Source organism: Delphinus delphis, chromosome 1 (genome assembly GCF_949987515.2).
Source record: "Delphinus delphis chromosome 1, mDelDel1.2, whole genome shotgun sequence".
Lineage (NCBI taxonomy): Eukaryota > Metazoa > Chordata > Mammalia > Artiodactyla > Delphinidae > Delphinus > Delphinus delphis.
Genome location: NC_082683.1, coordinates 39161585 through 39180273, shown reverse-complemented (window position 1 = coordinate 39180273; position 18689 = coordinate 39161585). Strand labels below are relative to the sequence as shown.

The 18689-nt window shown below is 50.8% G+C and overlaps 1 protein-coding gene across 1 annotated transcript in view; it reads left to right on the top strand.

The window, feature by feature from the left end:
* Positions 1-18689, top strand: part of TRABD2B (TraB domain containing 2B) — a 214975-nt gene that overhangs the window by 27754 nt on the left and 168532 nt on the right. The window lies entirely within an intron of this gene.

Sequence of the window (18689 nt, the reverse complement as noted above, 5' to 3'; positions counted from 1 at the left end):
AGTTCCTAGTGCTGGAACTGTTCTAATGAAGGCCAGGTAACTACACATCTAAGGACACAGTTGAGGGGATTTAAACATTGTCAAGTGATGGACCTGCTTTTTAAATTAAAAATTTTTTTCAACTTATTAAAGTATAGTCGATGTATACGGAACTGTATACATTTGAAAGGTCGACATGGTTGATTTTTAAAATCTGTGTTTAAGACTGGACAGGGCTGTGTTATCAAAATATAAGTATACACATCATGGCATCCTGCAATTCACCTGAGTGACTGTTGTGAACTAGATGTTTGTATCCTCCCAAAATTTGTATGTTGAATCCTAAACCCCCAATGTGATGGTATTTGGAGATGGGGCATTTGGGGGGCAATTAGGTTTGGATGAGGTCATGAAGATGGAGCCCTTGTCATGGGATTAGTGTCCTTTTAAGAAGAAACACCAGAGAGCTTGCTCTCTCTCTCTCTCTCTACCACATGAGGACACAGCCAGAAGGTGGCCGTCTGCAAGCCAGGTAGAGAGGCCTCCCTGGAACTCAGCCATACTGGACCTACTGGACTTCCAGCCTCCAGAACTGTGAGGAAACATATTTCTGTTGTTTGTACTCCCTAGTCTATGGTATTTGCTTTGGCAGCCCGAGCTGACTAAGAAGGCCACCCTCGTAGCAGGTGTGTCTGAATTACTGAGGCTTCTGCCACGAGTTTATCAGGCAGTCTGGGAAGCGCCTCCTTCTGTCCTTCACACTGACAGCTGAGTACCTATGTGTCCCTCCGTGGCTCCCAAGGTGAGACCTTCATCTTAAACAGCTAGAAATGGGCGACATTGCCTTTGGTGTCAGATGACAGCCGGGCAAGACAAGAGCCCAGCTGTAAGGCCATAAATACCGACAAGTGTAGGCCACTGCCTTCCAGAAGGCATGTGCAGGGCTCTGGGCTGCTGGTGTCTGCGTTGGGGAGCAGCCGCCTGGGTTCCCGTGGCCTGGGTGGTGCTGCCAGATGTCACATGTGCAGCCCTGCCACCTCCCTACTATTTACGGCCAAGTCACTACATGGGACTCAGAGCCTAGGACCCTGTGCTGGCATTCAAAAGGATTTAATAGGCCTCTTTGTAAACAGCGCCAAACAGTTGTTCAAGCGACACGTAAAGCTCCGCGTGGCTGCGATGCAAAGTGCAGCTCGGGCTTTATTTGTTTGGGTTCTTCCCCCCTTTATAAACAGAGAGGAGTGTCTACCTGCAAAATTGTCTTCCTGGCAGGATGGGAAGAGCTGAGAGAGGGGAATTCTTCCTTCCCTGCTCTGTTCCTCGTGACTCGGGGGCCACTTGTTTCCAAAAGCCATTTTTGAGAACCCCAGCTCTCAATGACCTCAAGCCCTGAGCAGTTAGAAGTGCGAGGGACTCAGGCTGACCCAAGCCAACCCCAGATCACATCGTGGCAAGAAGGAAGGTGGGATCCCATTTTCCCATGGACTGAAGTAGGAAGAGGGTGTGAGGTCACATTTAGGTATCAGGTACCTTGTCAGAAGCCCTGCTGAAACAGACTCCCCCAGAAGTCCCTTTCTTGTCCCTTTCAAGTCCCTACCTTGTCCCTTTCACTTCACATGGTATCTCAATTAGCCCAGCTTTGGGCCTGACCCCAGTTTGCTTCCAATTGGTTGAATTCCTAACCACAGACAGGGTTAGGAGTTGGATCTGGGTTGGGGAAGGGGCAGGACCAGGGTCAGCTGGGCAGCCATGCTCAGGACGCGGGAGGGAGAGCACAGGCAGATGTCAGCTCTCACCGAGGCTCTCCCTCCCTCTGCCCCAACATCCTCCACAGGCATTCACTAGACTTTCTGGTCTCAGAGGAGGTCTTTTGCAAGGATGGGGGATGCTTAATTGCAAGTCTGGCTCTGTAACCTGGTCGTGGACCCTGCCAGATATCCCATCCATCACTTTTTTTTTCTTTTTTTTGGCTGTGTTTGCGTCTTCGTTGCTGCTCACGGGCTTTCTCTAGTTGTGGCGAGCAGGGGCTGCTCTTTGTTGCGGTGTGAGGGCTTCTCATTGTGGTGGCTTCTCTTGTTCTGGAGCATGAGCTCTAGGCTGCGGGCTTCAGTAGTTGCAGCACGCGGGCTCAGGGGTTGTGGCTCCCAGGCTTAGTTGCTCCACGGCATGTGGGATCTTCCCGGGCCAGGGATCGCACCCGTGTCCCCTGCATTGGCAGGCGGATCCTTAACCACTGTGCCGCCAGGGAAGCCCCCCCGTCACCTTGGAATGCGGAGGCATAGCCCCCAAGTTCCCAGAAAAGTCAGACTTGTGCCCTCATTGGAACCCCTTTCATCATGCCCAACCCCCATCTGTCAGGGGCACCCACCCCCCCGACCCCCCCAGGGACTTTGGATTGAAACCACAACCTGGCCTTGATGCTTGAGTTGAACCCACTTGATCAAGTCCTGGAAGAAAAATCAAAGGCTATAGAGGAAGAATCATGTGAGGTGCTTATAGTCCTGAATACAACTCCACACAAAAAGACTTGTTCTTTGAAGACTGAGTCAGATGGCTCGGTGCCCTGCATGGAGGGAAAAGCTCTAAAGAGTTAGGTAGAGCCCTGGGATGAAGAGAGATGGTGTCTGCCTGTGGTCGGGGTCAGCACCCCCCGTCCCGGCCCGGGCAGGGCTTCTGAGGTGCCCCGCCTGTTCTGTACCTGGTGGTTGTGTTGTCTTCCTTCCCAGCACTCCCATCGCCTCATCTGCAACGTGAAACGGGATAAAGTGACCAAGCCCAGGCTGGCCCCGAGTTCCCCAGCTGTGTAGAAGGTGCTGGTTGAAATCCGAAGGCTGTTCAATATTAAACAAACAAACAAGTGAAGGAATATTTATTGGAAGCAAAACTGCAAAGATAACTCAAATGTCAAGTCTTTAACCCCCAAGTACATCAGTATCCTTGGCTCAAACTCTGTTTCCCGGTCAGAAGACTGGGCCAGCATTTTGACGAAATCATTCGGGACAGGGATGCCGTTTGTTCAACAGGGGAAATACTGCAGAACATGATGGTCAACAGGCTATGGGTGGGAAGGGAGGGTCTTTGCTCAGTAAAAAGTTTGGAAACCATGTTTCCAGCGTTTCAGAGTTGCTAATGAAGTTTGTGTCCTTCTCTCAGCAACACTGTGGGTGATCTGTGCCTGGTGAAGGGTGATCTTCCAACCCTAAACTTGAAGAGTAGCCAAGATGCAGGTCTGGAAAGTGCTAAGCCCGCTCACTGGAAGCTCCAAGGTGTCTTTGGCCCCCTTGCGCTTACTCAGGTAGTAATTCTGTGTGCAATGTAACCAGAACGCTCCCTTTCCATCTCTGTTAATTTCCAAATTGGCTCGTTAAATCTATACATTCCAGAGACTTAGTCCAACATTCCAGGGAACCTTTCCATGGACAATCAGAGCAGGAGTTCTTTTCAGCAGGGTTTGTTCAAGCGGAGGGAATGTGAAAAAAACCTCCAGAACAAATTACCTTCATCTTGCAAAGGGGACCTCAGATGGCAGCCTCACGGTTACCCCGGCCGTGTCTCTCCCTGACTCTGCCTCGTCCCTTTCACTTCACACGGTACCTCAATTAGCCCAGCTTTGGGCCTGGCCCCAGTTTGCTTCCAGTCTGTTGAACTCCTAACTGCAGACAAGACATTGTTAACTAGCAGTCCTGCCAGAGAGCGAGTGCAGTAAACTCCGGGGTATTCCTTTCTGTGTTGTTGTTGTGACACAAACATGTAAGTGTGTTTGAAACCTCAGAGCACAGCTGCTAGGGGAGGTGTCTGTTTTGCTGCCAGCTGGGTACATAATGTACCACACATGTGAGCAGGGCACTGGGGAAGTTTAGCTGGAATTAACAACCGCATAAGAACTGGAAGCAAATAAATAAATAACCCGTGTGTTCAAAGGCCGTTTTATCAACTCAGTTTATCTCCACTGCTAAATGCCAACTCTTTTTCTTGACCTACCTTTTCCATTCCTCTGACCTTCAGAATTCTTCCCACATTTGGGATTAACTGAAGCTGCTCTCACGGCTCTTCATGCCCTTGTTTAAAGGACCGACCTGCTCCTTTTCTCTGAAGTGCTTGGGTGGGGCGATGACTTTCCTTTTCCCCAAAGGGCAGCTCCAGAAGTGGGGAGTCAGGAGGGATGGGTTCTAGCCCCCAGCCTTCTGGGCTCTCTGTTTATCACCTGTCACCTGGGGGCAGAGGCAGTAGAGACCATCCAAGCCTCATCCAAATGTCACCTGCTGTCTGTCCGTGTCCTTAACAAATGTGCCCTGAACGGCCAGTGAATGCGTATTGCCAGGCTCCTGTCTGCGAGGTGGCCCCTTCTCTCAGGAGCCTGTTAATCCCTGTTTGGAGAGGGTCCGTCAGGTAAACGCATACGAATGTTTCAGTCAGTCTGTGCTCACTGCCCTGAGACGGACACAGCTAGCCCTAAGCAGTGGCAGGCATATAATCAGTATTTATTGAGTGAATGAATGGATACTGGAATTACAGAAATTCATTTCTAACTCAGAGGTAGAGCAGCAACCAGGCTTACCTCGTTTCACGGCCAAGGAGCAGGCCCACCTGCATGGTGTCTTTGTGTGGCATAGATGCGGACAGCCCTTCCTCTGCATGCATGGGGCCCTTGCTGGATGCATGGCTCATCCTGGCTGGGAACTTTTGGGCAGGGCTCAGACTGCACTAGTGTGTTCGGTGGCCCTGCTGGTTGGGATGGGATATGGGGAGAAACAGAGATAAAGAGCCCACGCTCTGAAGCTGGCGTGCTTAGGCTCCCGTACTAACGTCACCTCTTCATCTCCTCGTCTATCAAGTGGAGGAAGAATAGTACCTACTTCAAAGGGTTGCTGTGAGGCCTGAGTGAATCAATCTATGTAAACTGTTCAGAACCAGGCCTGGCACAGAGTAAGTACTAATTAAATATTAGCTCTTTTTCATGTTATTATTATTTTGGAGAGGGGGGAGTTGTCAGGACCTATAGGACAGCTCAGTTTCTAGAGGGGTGAAGGGTGGGAGGAGAGGGGCAGCTGCAGTTGGAAGTAGGTCGTTCAGAGGGCTGTGGTCAGTTAGAGTGGGTTTCTGAATCTGTGCCTCTCTGTAGCCCTCAGGTCTTATCTGGTGGGTGGGTTTCTACAGAAGTAGAGGCAGGAGGTCATAGGTGGAATCGGATGGCCAGCAGCTTCCTCCTGGTTCTGGTTCTAAGGAACAAACACCTGCCCTCCCAACACACACACACACACGCACACGCGCGCACACACACACACACACGCACACGTGCGCACACACACTCCTACTGAATGGGTGGGAGTTTAGGAAACAGGCAAGATCAGGTAGGGCAGTCCAGAGCCTACTAGGGTTCAGGGGTTTATCTGAGCGCCTTGTAGGGAAACTGAGGCAAAAGCCTAGTAGATACAAGTTGCCCAGAGCTCCTGGCAGCCATAACCGAAGTCAGGTCTCTCACAGCCAGGCCACAAGCCCCTGCTACTGGCATCGCTGATCAGCAGACTCCAGCCTGGCGGGGCTTGGTCTGAGGACCACAGGAGCAGAGTCACCCACATCCCGAATAGGAGGGAGGTGTAGAGGGGCTTGATGAAGGCCTTGAGTTGAGATGGAGCCTGGGAGGATGGTCAGGACTTGGGTGACCAGAGCTGAGACATTCTGGGCAGAGGGGGAGAACAGAGTGAAGATGCGGGTGGGGTTGCTCCTGATGAGATGCAGGAATCTGAGCACACGTGTGGGCCTGGAACGTAGTGGAGGCTGTGCGTGGAGGGGAGAAGCCTGGGAGGAGACTCAGGAGCCAGGGCCGGGGCAGGGGAGCCTTGGAACCGAGCTGCTGATAAAAAGCCCTGGATACTTTGTGAGCACTGTCAGTGATCCGACGCGGCTAGAGTCTCTGGATGACCACATTGTAGACAATTGGGTCATAAGGAGAGGCTCAGGAGGGGTGGCAGAAGGAGCATGAGACGGGGGGAGGAGATTGCTTAACTGGACCCTTGAGGGGAATAGCCTGGACAGTACAGAGGCCTGGGTGGACACAGCAGGAGCAGTGAGGGAAGGAGAGATGGGAGAAACACTGCGAAGCAACAAGACCTGGGGCCTAGTGTCTGATGAGACACAGAAGACGTGCGTATGGGGCCGGTCCCCGTTTTGGAGGGGAGGCCAGCTGAGGGCAGAAGTGAGTTCCATTTCCATCTCATAGGACTCAAGGTGAGTGCGAAGGGCCCCAGTGGACAGGCCATCAGGCAGGGGCCCTAGGGAGTGGGGCCTGGGCTAGAGAGGAGAATTCAGGAGGCCTCAGGGCAGAGCTGAAGCCACGGACGGGGAAGAGGTGAAGCACAGGGAGAAAGAGAGGAGACCAGTGACAGAAGTTGGGACAACAGCCATCGTCGGGGCCAAGAGGAGGGAGAGGAGGCGCAGCACCTCAGAGGATGCGTTCGTAGTGGCCAGAAGTACCATCAGAGGCAAACAGGAGAGCACAGCTTCCCCCTGTGCCCAGCCTGGAGGGCGTCTGCAGCTCAGCCCAGGCCGGCCCCTCTGCTGCAATCCTTGTCGCCAACACACACACACACACACACGCACACACACACACGTGCTAGTGTGCACACACACATGCAAGCGCCGCAGTGCAGCCACATGCCCTTCGTCAAGTGCCGGCTCAGGTATTCTCTCCTCTGGAAAACTCTCGGCAGCTCCCTGCCCCGAGCGCCGGTTCACTTCCTCCCTCCTCTGCATCCCTGCAGCCCCTCCCCCTCCTCTGCACGCACCTCTCAGATGAGATAGCAATTACCTGCTTTGTGGAGGGTCTCCCCACCAGACGTGAGCTTTGCAGACCTGTTCCCCCGGTGGTGCCCTGGATCGCACACAGGGCCACTGAACTGGTGTCAGCTGGTTGAGGAGAATTCCCATGAGAAGGGAGTTGGGGCCGGGACAGATACCTGGTTGTTCGGCCGTGGCCTTCAAGGCTGCAGCCTGGGTGGGAGGTGGGAGGAGAGGAAGTGTGATGGAGGGGACACCCCCCATGACACCAGCTGCCGGAACCACACCCTGCTCTCCAAGCTGCCCATCACTTTCTGTCCACCCGTACCTAGGCTGCGACCCTCACCCGACTTTCCTTCTAACTTGGTTTCTGCAATCTTTTGTAGCTGTGACCTGAATGTCTCCTATAACTGGTAGGTCCCAGAAAATACCTGTTTGAATAGATTGTAGCCATCTGTAAAATGAGGACTGTTGAAAGAGGAGAAACCGATCACTGCTCAGAGCTCCTTCCAATGGAACTCAGATTGTCCAAGCCTCTGCAGTCATTTGAACACCGAAAGGGAGGCTGAGCCATTTACTGGAAAGAGCAATGAAGTCAGGGTTACAGCTCTACTCAGCCACCGACCCCAGACTAAGTAAGGGAAGAAGAAATTCAGTTTTCTAAGTGTCTTCTGAAGCCAAGCATAAGGCTTGGCTCTTTCACAAACAGCATTTTCTTTCATTAATCCACAGAGCAACCTTGGGATACTGACTCATGTACTGATTCATCAGCTTCGTTTTCTTTAATAATATCAGGCAACTCACAGAGGTGAAGTAACTAGCTCAAGCCGGTAGGTTACAGGTTGCCTGATTGTATGTTTCTTGTATGTCAATGAGACTGATTTTCTTGTAAGGGCAGAGCTGCGTTACATATCTGGCCATCCCACAGCCCTGGAGGCCTCTGGAACTAGAAGAGGTTTGCTTTTGTCTGAAAAGAGGCAAGAGTGAGCCTTCTAGAGTGCGAAGGAGTGTCCTGTGTCCTGTGATTATAAGAGCAAAGGACCGTGTGACTTGAATACACAGTATTAGGCCAAACTCGGTCTCGGATGCCTGGAAACATTTGACATGATGTCATGAAAAGCTATGAAAGTGTCTCTCCAAAACTCCAAGAGAGGAATTAGGCTTTTGCACATACGTATGTATTCAATTTTCAGCTGTCCTGATTTCTCTCAAAGAGCCGCTGGTTCTTCCTTGGAACTGGTCCAGGCCCCTCTGTGCTTCATCTGCACTGGGAGAAGTCCTGCGTGCCCGCCTCCTTTTGTCCCAGTTTTTCCTGGGCTCTTAGGGCTGTCCTCTGTGGCGTTTTTCAATTACGCACGGTCAGGGACTAAGAAAACTAGAGCAAAGCAAACATTGCCCCAGCCCTGCATGATAGCAGGGGATTGCTGAGTGGCCTGTGGATGGAGCAGGAACCTGGGGAAGGGAGTGAGGACCCGACAGAGTCCCTTTGCTGTCACTGCGGAATGAGAGGACACCCAGGCTGTCCCCCTCGGAGTTAACAGCAGAAAAGGCCCAGAAGACAAAGACTGGACCTGCCCTTGGGGAGGTCACGGTGTCCCCCAGGCAGGAGACAAGTCATGTGGGAGAGCAGTTATATAAATATATGAGTAGGGTCATTCTCTCACTCATCAGGGTCTCAGCAAATCCTGAGTGAGCACAGACAGGCGCCGACTGCAGGATCCCTGGGGATGGCTCCGCCCTCCGCACTGCGCATCCCGTCCTGGAGGGGCTCACCGGGTAGTGGGAGAGACAGACATGCACATGAGTCCCAGGGTGGGTGGTGGGTGCGGAGACAGAGTGTGCCCGAGGGCCTTGGGTGCCCAGAAGGAGTCCTAGAGGAGGAGGAGTTTGACTTAAGGAGTAGAGGGGAAAGTGTCTTAGATACAGGGAACAGCAGCCAATGAGTGGGCGGGACCAGAGGCCTGGAGCTGACCGATGTACTCTGGTGTGAGGCGAGTGTAGGTGTGGCTGCCCTCTGCACCCCACCTAAGGGCCGCCTCATGTCTTTGCCCGGGGTCTAAGTGGAGCCCAGCTGTCAGGACGGGCAGCAGAGACTATAAGGAGTGCTAGGTTTGGGGAGGCGGGAGTGAGCTGGGAGGCTTCCTGGAGGCAGAGGTAAACCTGGGGCTTCAGTGACGGGAAGCGTTTAGACAAGTAGGAAGGAAAGCAGGGCGGGCACCTGATAGGAGCATAGAACCAGGGCCAGATAGGAACACAGACATGGTGGGGCCTCAGACTGGGGGGGACCTCATGGTGGCATGTGGCACAATGTCCGGCACCTTCCGATGAGGCTGTAGCTGACTTCTCCGAGGGGCGGTGAGTACAGGGGAGAAATCCTGGGGTCAAGAGAAGGCTCCTGTCGTGCTGAGTGTCTGAGTAGGGTGACTGCTCCATGCCTGGAAAACAAGGATGCTGGGGAGGCCTCTGGCATCCTGTGATGACCTTGCCTTATGACCTTCAGCAAGACACGTCACTTCTGGGACTCAGCTGCCTGGTTTATCAAGTGAGGGGAATGGAGCCCTGCTGCTCTGTCACCTAGCTGAGCGTCTGGGAGGATGGTGCAGACGTGCCGGTGAAATCACTCCAGAGCAAAGGGTCAGGAGATGCTGGGACCTTTTCTGACCTGGTCCCACCGGCGACTGTCCATCTGCTTTCCTGCAGCCAGGCCCCACCTCCTCCCGTGATGTGCTTCCCCACCCTCTCCACCACTGGTCCCCTCGGGTTTGAGGACAGCACAGCCCACCAGCTCCGCCTCACATGTGGAGGGACTTCCTCAGGCCGCTCCCCAGAGCCTGCCCCCTGCAGACTCGTCCACGCACCTGGCAGTGAGAACGCAGGCGGGCCCACCTGGCATGGGAGATGCTCGCCCTGGGAGGATGGCGGCCAGTCTGCTCTGGGCCCAGGGTCCTGGCTCTGGCGAGCTGAGCTCACCGAGGTTTATTTATTTATCATTTGTTTGGGGCGAAATGGAAGAGAATCAAATCCAGTGGGCTGTTTTAGCAGCAGTCGGTGGAAAGAAAGCCATGTCTGTTTCTCCCTAAAGAATCCCCCGCATTGTGACCCTGGCCCCTCGGTTGGGTTTCGGCAGACAATGCCCTCCTTTCTCCCCGTGCCCGCCCGCCTGTCTGCCCTTGGTCCAGTGGGCCTGCCGCTGCCCGCTTGACTTGGCTGCTAGGAAGGAAGGGAAGGAGACGCCTGGGGCCCTGGCTGATCAGTCCAGACCAGCCTAGCAGGCCCCGCACGTCTTCTGGGGCTGCCATGCCCCTGTGATCCCTCAGATCTTCTGTTTGGAGCCCTTGGCCATTGATGTGTGTTGAGGGCATGCTCTGTGCCAGGAACTGTGCCCACAGAAGTGATGCCCTCCTCCCCGCTGGACTGAGGCCCGAGGTTTAGGTCTCAGGTGAGCCCCAGCACCCCTCTCGCCACTGCCATTTCACAGATGGGGAAACGGAGCCTCTAAGCGGGTAGACAACTTGCCAAGTTCCCACATCCAAGTGTTGGTGGCTAGATTGTGGGGGGTGTCTTTCTGCCACTCTGGGTGGGTCAGCAGAGGCTGAGGGTGACCAAGGCAGCCTCTGCAGCTGACCTCAGTCGCCTTCCTGCCTGTCTGCAGCCTTCTTCTCTCGCTCCTCTTGTGACCTGGTGAAGCTTCTCATCACACACAGAATAGAACCAGACCTGGCCCCTACCTGATCTGCTCCCCGTCTGCCTCTCCAGCTTCACCAGATGCTCCTCCCTTGCTTTCCCCTCTCTGTCCTCACTCCGTGTTTGCTGTTTCTTCAGCTCCCCAAACTCATTTCTGTCTCAGGGCCTTTGCACTTGCAGCTCATCTGCCCGCAGGTCTCTCCGCTGGTGTTGACGTGGCTGGTCCTTGACATGTGAGGGGGCCGCTGGGTTTAAATGGTCTCCCCCACCCACACTCCTTAACCGCTTACCTTCCTGTCCCTTCCCTTGTCTCATCTGTCCCTTCCTGGAATCGCAGTGTTGATGTGTTTGCTTGTTGTACTTCTGTCGCTCCCACTATGATGTAAGCCCCATGCCTGGCCCATTCCAGGAGCTTTGGTAAATATATATATATATATATATATATTTTAAAGATGTTTTTGATGTGGACCATTTTGAAAGTCTTTATTGAATTTGGTACAATGTTGCTTCTATTTTTATGTTTTGGTTTTTTGGCCCTGAGGCATGTGGGATCTTAGCTCCCTGACCAGGGATCAAACCCAAACCCCCTGCATTGGAAGGGGAAGTCTTAACCACTGGACCGCCAGGGAAGTCCCCAAGTATATGTTTTTTTTGAATGAAGGAATGAAATCCAAAATGTTGTGTCTTGGTTCGCAGGGGCTTTTTCTCAGAATATTTTACTGTTGCCTCTAGTACATTTCTGGGACCTTGGGGACACAGATCTGAAGAACCGTGGCTTAGAAAGATATAGTCATGGGGAGACTGCTGGGGAGAGGCAGCAGGGTTGGGCAGAGAAGTTAGGTGACCAGTCTTCAGAGTCAAATGGACTGTGGGACTGTAGGCTCTCTGCCTCAGTTTCCTCATCTGTAAAATGGGACTGATGATAGTACTGCCCTCAAGGGCTGTTTTAAGGAGTAAATGGTTTAATACATAAAAAGCACTTAGACTAATGCCTGGCATTATTCTATTATAATATATTAGTATTAGTATTATCAACTATTACTGTTGTTGCTATTATTTATTAGCTGTTTTTACTGGCAGTAGTAGTAGTCGTAGTACAGTTATTATTTGAGCTCAGCTCTGACATTTATAACTCACGTATCCTTATATTAGTCACCTAACCTCCCTAAGCCTCAGTTTTCTCACTTATAAAGTAAGGTTAATGGTAGTCTAGTAGCCTCATAGATTTGTCATGAGGATGTAATGAAAAAATGCACATCAACTGCTTAGTCAAGTCATGGGAGCTGGACACTTAATGGCCAGAAGGAGGGAGACTCAGGGTGAGAGAGAGCGGGGAGGGGACTTGGCCGGAGGTGGGATGGGGCCAACAAGAGGGAGTGATTTAGAGGCAGAGAAACGGGGGGCACAAGTAACCAAGAAGAAGGAGAACATCATGAAATTTCGAGGGAGGAATACAGAGATTAAGGCGCCAGAAAAGAGGGAAGGGAGAGAGGCCGTCTTATTCTGTCACTTTGGGGCGCTCTTGGAACCTTTTGGAGGAGTAGGAATTTTGCATTCTTCTTCCCAAAAGACCAAGTGCTAAGAATTTGGGGTGAGGTCTTTGAGCTGGGCTTCCTTTCTGTCACGCTCCTGAAAATCCAAGTATGGTTCCCTTTTTCAAATCCAAGGAGTAAAGAGAGAGAGTCAGGGATGGCTACATATTTGGGTTTTAAATCTGAAGGCTGTCCTCTACACCTGACTCCTGTCCCCTTGCCCTTAGGGTCAGGGACATCAGGAGGTGAAAGGGTGATGTCCTGAGAGAAGTGAATTCACCACCTGGTACTCCAGGGACTGCAGGTTGCCTGGGGCAACAGCTCTGGAAGCTTAATGTTGGACTCAACTCCTTTTACCTTTCACAATGCCATTTTGCTTACCGGCCTTTAGCTGGTCTATCTGCTCCCCCTGAGGGACGTGCCTGGTAGGCCGTCACCCAGGGAAGGCTTTTAGGATAACCTTTGCCCCAAGTCCTGAGTCCTTGTCACCACTACCCCAGAGCCCTCCCCCAGTGTTCATAGTCTTTGACCCAAGACTGTAGAGCCTGTGTTATCAGGATTTCAAAACTTTTGACCTCAAGATTCCAAGGCCCATGGCCCTCAAATTCCAGAATTTTGGTTGCCTCAGTTTTTAAAGCCTATGTCACTAAAGTCCCAGAGCCTTTCAGGTGCCTATCTGACTTCACATCCATACCTTCTGGTCTGCCCGGTCCCTGCCTTCCTGCCCCGGGCAGAATCCTGGACCAGGAATCAGGTCTGGTCCCGGGACTTCTGGTCAACTGGGCATAATCACCAACAAGCTGTTCACCTGGTCGAGCCTCGGTTTCCTCACCTATGAAATTCGGGTAACAAACAACCCAGAGGGTGCTTGTGAGGACTGGGGAGATAACGTGTTGGAAAGGAAAGTGCTTCGCAGATGTGAGCTATTGCTGTTTCAGTGCCTGTCAGCCCTGCTCAGTGTCAGCATCGTGACACTGGAAAATCCAGCTACGTGCCCTGCTTGTCTTGGCTTTCGTTTGCTCCGTGGGCCATGTCCACCCTTGCTGTTTACTGAGATTTTTAACTCAATCTACTCCCTGGCTCCTCCAGCCCTCTCTCCTGGTTTCACTGTTTCCTTGCTTTCCTGTGCATTTTCCAAGAGTGCCCAAGTCAGGATTAATCCCTCCCTGCTTTCTCCCCCTCCATTCATGCCTCTATCCTGGTCCTCTCCGCAGTTGCTCTGTATGCAAGTTACACCTCTGTGTGTTAACTATGTTGTTATGCCAATTACCTCCTGTCCCCTGTCACTCGTGGGTCTTTGGTGTCTAACAGCATTGACTGACCTCCGACCAGGCTGCTGGCCTTTCTGACTCTTAATTCCTCACTGTTAACGTGGGGAAAGGAACACATACCTCATAGAGTTGCATTGATCAGCAATGAGCAGAATACTAGGCTTAAAGCATTTAAAGTAGCTGGCGCTTAGTAGGTACTCATAAATATTAGGAGAGATGGCAAAGTAAGGTGAGGAGAACATAAACTTTGAACCTGGGTTCCAACCACAGCTGTGCCCCTTGAGTGTGTGTGACTTCAGGCAGGCTCCTTAACTCTCCCAAGCCTCAACCTTCTCATCCTTAAAATCCTTCAAACTGGCATAACAGGATTGCAGCAACATCTTGTGCTAATATTAGTAAAATGCACGGAAAAGAGCAGGCGCTCAGTAAATGGTACCTTTTATGATTGTTTCTCTTTACCTCCTTAGGGAAGAAACCTAGTCTTTTTTTTTTTTTTTTTTTGCACCCCCTTGGGCTGTTGTCTATAGCACAATGTGACCTCTGAAGTGAATCAAATTAGCAAAACTGATAACTCAGATGGAAGAGAAGACAAAGAGGAATGAAAGGGAAAATATAAAGCTTTGAGAGGATGGAGGAGGGAACATTTCCCAACTCATTTCCTAACCTTATGAAGCCATTATTATGCTGATACCAACACCCTACAAAGACGTTACAAGAAAACTATAGAGCAGACCTTCTTGTGTCATGAATGTGGACAGATGCAAAAATTCTCAACAAAAATATCAGCCAGTCAGATCCAGCCTATATAAAAAGGATAATATGTCATGACTAAGTGAGAGGTCATCCTGGGATTACAAGGCTGGTTTAATGTTCAAAAGTTAATCAGCGTAATTTACCACATCAGCAGACTAAACCAGAAACCCTGGTATGATCATCTCAATAGACTGAGAAAAAGCCTTTATCAAACTTCAACACTGTTCATGATAAAAACTCTCAGTAAACTGGGATTAGAAGGGAGCTTTCTTGATCTAATAAAGGACATCTACAGAAAACCTACAACTAACATCAAACATGATGGTGAAAATTGAACACTTTTCCCTAAGATCAGGAACTAGTCAAATCACATATCTGAAAAAGGACTTGTATCCAGAATACGTAAAGAACTTTCAAAGCTCAGTAATAAGAAAACAAATATAATTTAATAATGAGCAAAATATTTGGATACTTGAGATACATGGATGGCAAATAAACACGTTAAAAAAAATGCTTAACAGCTTTAGTCATTAGGAAAATGCTAATTAAAACTGCAGTGAGGTACTAATGCATGCTGATTAGAATGGCTACGATTAAAACTGACAATACCAAGTGTTGGCGGGTTGGCGAGTTTATGGAGCGACTGCAGCTCTCATATGTTGCTGCTGGGAAAGCAAAGTGGTACAACCACTCCGTGAAACAGTTTTGCAGTTTCTTATAAAGTTAAACACTTGCCACACCCGAAAATCCCACTGCTAAGTATTTATCCAAATGAAATCAAAATCTCTCTTCACACAGAAACTGTACACAAATGTTTATAGTGGCTTTATCTGAAATAACCCCAAGGTGGAAACAACCCAAATGTCCCTAAACTGAGGAATTCATACACAAGCTATGGTATGTCCACAAGATGGAATACTGCTCAGTAATGAAAAGAAGAGAACTCCTGAGGCAGACAACACAGATGAGCTCAAATGCGTTATGCTGAGTGAGAGAAGTCAGACTCAAAAGGCTGCAGACTGTGTGATGCATTTCTGTGACATTCTGCAAAGGGAAAAACCAGAGGGACAGAACACAGCAGCAGCTGTCTGGGGTAGGCGTGGGGTGGGTTACTACAAAGGATGCAGGAGAATTCTTTGGAGTGTTGGAACTGTTTTCTGTCTCAATTTGGGTGGTTACGTGACTGTATGGGTCTGACAAAACACACACACTATACACGTAAAAGGGTGCATTTTACTGTATGTAAACTGTGTCTTAATAATGAAAAAAATAAAGCCCCAAGACCAGGTGAGTAAAGCTTTAAGGTCTCTAGAGGAGGCGAATGGCATGCAGATATCGTTGGACCTGGTAAATCCTGCCTTTCTCAGGTTTTTTCCCAAACCCTTTTTCTCTCAGACTACATCCCTGTTCAATCCAAGATCTTGCTCTGGAGTTCATCATCTCCCTGGAGCAGGGCAGCAGCCTCCTGGTTGCCCTCCCTGACTTCCCGCCTTCCACCCCTGCACATGCTGCCCCAGGATCTAAAATGGAAACGCACACACAGAACCCCTCCTTTCAAAGGCTCCCCCTGGCCTGTGCTGTGAGGTCTGAATCCATCCCATAGCCCACAGGGCCCTCCCGCATCAGCTTCCTCCACCCCCGACTCCCCCAGCCCTTCCTAAGAGCCAGAACACTGAGCTACTTTGTATTTGCTGCCCGAGTCAGACTTGGGCCCACCTCGGTGGCTCTGGGGGCTCTTCCCTCTTCCAGGAATTCCAGCCCCCTCTTTTCTGTCTTCTCAACCTCCAAGGCCCCCTGAGACGCTCCCTCCTGAGGAGCCCTCCTGGGACAGAGCTGCACGCCTCCTCCTCGGCGTTCTGTCAGTCCACTTGTGCCATCTCTGACTGTGGGGGGCCACGGCCGTGCGCCGCTCTCGGCAGCCTTCAGGGGAGGCCATGCTGCCAGGGAGCGCAGAGCCCTGACGGCCTCCAGGTCTCCAGCGGCAGCGCCTTGGGGATCTGCCCCGTGAAGCTGAGTCTGCGCCCTTGCCAGGCGGCCCCAGTCAGCAGAGCACAGCGTTTGTGCTAGGACAGAGCATCTGCCTCTGACTTGGCTTCTGTTTCCCGGAGGACTTCTTGGTTATTCTTTTTTTCTTGGCTTTACTTCTTCCTCCACTGGCTCTTAATTCATGCATTTATTCATTCATTCCGCAGATACTTCTCGAGGCCCACCATCCACAGCTCAGTGCCAGGGCTGCTCCCTCCCCTCTACATCCAGCTGCATCTTCCTTATCTGCCTTTGCCTCACACCCCTCACAGTCACACACAGCCATTCCAAGTCCTGTGGCCCCTTCATTCCCGGCACATGCGTTCCTGGGTCTTGTGATGCCATCTCTTACACCCTAGGTAGCTTCCTAGGTGAGAAACACCTGCCCCCGGTGACGGCTCACGACAGTGCATAGCATATGTTAGGCTGCAGAAATTATGAGTTGAGTGAGTGACTTTCATGTGACCTGTCAGGATTGATTAGAAGAGGTAATGTGTGTAAAGCGACAAGCATGCGGCCTGGCAGGCAGTAGGTGCGTGGTAAATGAGCGTGGTTAATTTTCAGTAAATTCCATTTGATGACATATCTCACAAATTGGAGCTGATGTTCCCTTCTATGGTATTCTGTGACTTTTTTTTTCCCTGATGCATCACACGTAGAGCTGGGAAAGAAAGAGACGGTGAAAGCTGCGTTGTGTTATGTCTCTCCTGAGACTCAGGACACAGCTGTGCAAGCCTCATGGGTGGTCACACATGGGTCTGGACTCAGGAGACCTAAGTGCTAGCCGGGGGCCCTGCCAATAGCTTGATAATCGATCCTGTCCTTCTCTGGTCCTCAGTTTCACCATCTGTAGTAGAGAATCAGACTCTAGTTTCCACAACCCTTCAGAACTAAGGTTCTGCAATAAGGCCCAGAACCGATAGAAATGAACTTGTATTTGCTTTTTGTTTTGAGATTAGTTTTGCGTTTTCCACTTCCCACCTCCTTTCTCCAGGAAAACTGAGAGTTCATCAGATTGACTTGTAATAGCAGAAGGCAGGTGCTCAATAAACACCTTATAACTTGATATTAATTACATTTTACAGTTTACCTGTGAGGGAACCTAGGTATCTTTCACGCACATTTGAAATTTCTTGCCAGAAGTGGGGGAAGAAAACTAACATGTATTAATCACCGGTTGTGTGCCAGGGTCCTAGTGTAGAGATTTTGTGTGCATGTCTGCATTGAACCTTACGAACCCCATTCTGGGGTAGCCAGAGTTATCCTCATGTTTTTGACTTGGAAACCAAGACTCAAAGAGAGGAAGAAACTTTCCCAAAGGCTTGGAACGACCAAATGATTGGATATTTGAAGCCACTGCTCCCTGGCTCCAAAGCTTGTGCTCTTCTTGCTTTTAGGTTAATTGCTTTTGCCTTCAGGATTTCAAAACAGAAAACAAAAACCCAATAAAATGTCTAAAATACTTAGAAACGACAAGTCAGTGAACGCTTGGGCATAGAAAGTAAGAAGCGTGAGCTCTCAATTAGCCCGCCTAGTTTAAATCCCACCTGTGCCCCTACTAGCCTTCCCGTCTTGGGCAAGTTCCTCAACCTCCTCTGCTTCCATCTCTTCATCTGTAAAATGGTTGTAACAGTAGTAACTACCTCCCAGGCTGTTATAAGTATTAAATAAGTTAATTTGCATAGAGATCTTGTAGTAGTGCCTGCCCGGCACCTCGTAAAGATGCAATAAGCGTTGGGAATTATTATCATTATTATTATCGTTGTCAGAGTTATTTCCACCCAAGCCTGGGATCCGGTGGATTTCTGCTGGCTCTTCTGCTCTGGAGCGCACTAGGTGGGTGGCAAGGGATGTCCTCCTGGAGAGTGTCGCCATAGCTGCGAGGCTGCAGTCCAACCCATGCAACTCACGGAGAGGAACGACGTTAGTGCCTGAGCCCTGCTTGGCCTGGGAGACGAGAGTTTCCAGGAGTAGTGCTTGATGGTTGCTGGAGCAGGACCCTGAAAATGTATAAACACCCCAGCTGTGGAGACACTGCCTCCCCTGCTCCGGCCCCTTCACCCCAGCCCTGGCCCTGCTCTGTCTTAAGTGCTTAAGTGCTCTGGGCTGCCGAGCCCAGGAAATGCCCTGCTTATTCTCCAGGAGAGCAGGGGGCTTTGCTCAGCCGGAGGTGGAGAGCGTGACACGTGAGTGGCATAGCAGGAGCTCTTGGCATCCCCAGTGAATCGGGGAGTCCGAGGACAAAAGGGGCCAGAAGAAGTCATTTCAGACCAGTTCTCCAGCACAGGTGGGGCTAAGTCTGGTTGCATCACCTGCTCCCCACATAGTGTTCCTTCATTCATTGGACCAACATTTCCTGAGCTCCTGTTTTGCACCAGGCCATACAGAGTTAATAAGTATTACTTTGACAATGGTATACTATTGACTAACGTTGAACACTTGTAATATTCCAGGCGCCGTTCTAAAAACTTCCTAATTGTGAATTCATTTAATCCTCACACTAAAACCCAGTGGGTGAATTCTAGGATTCTCTCTCTTTTGTGGATGAGGAAAACAGAGAGGTGAGATGACTCATTCAGGGTCACACAAATGGTGCGTGGCAGAGAAGGGACTCAAATCCAGGTAGCTGGGCTTCAGAGCTGCCACGCCACCGGCCTCGCAGGAGATG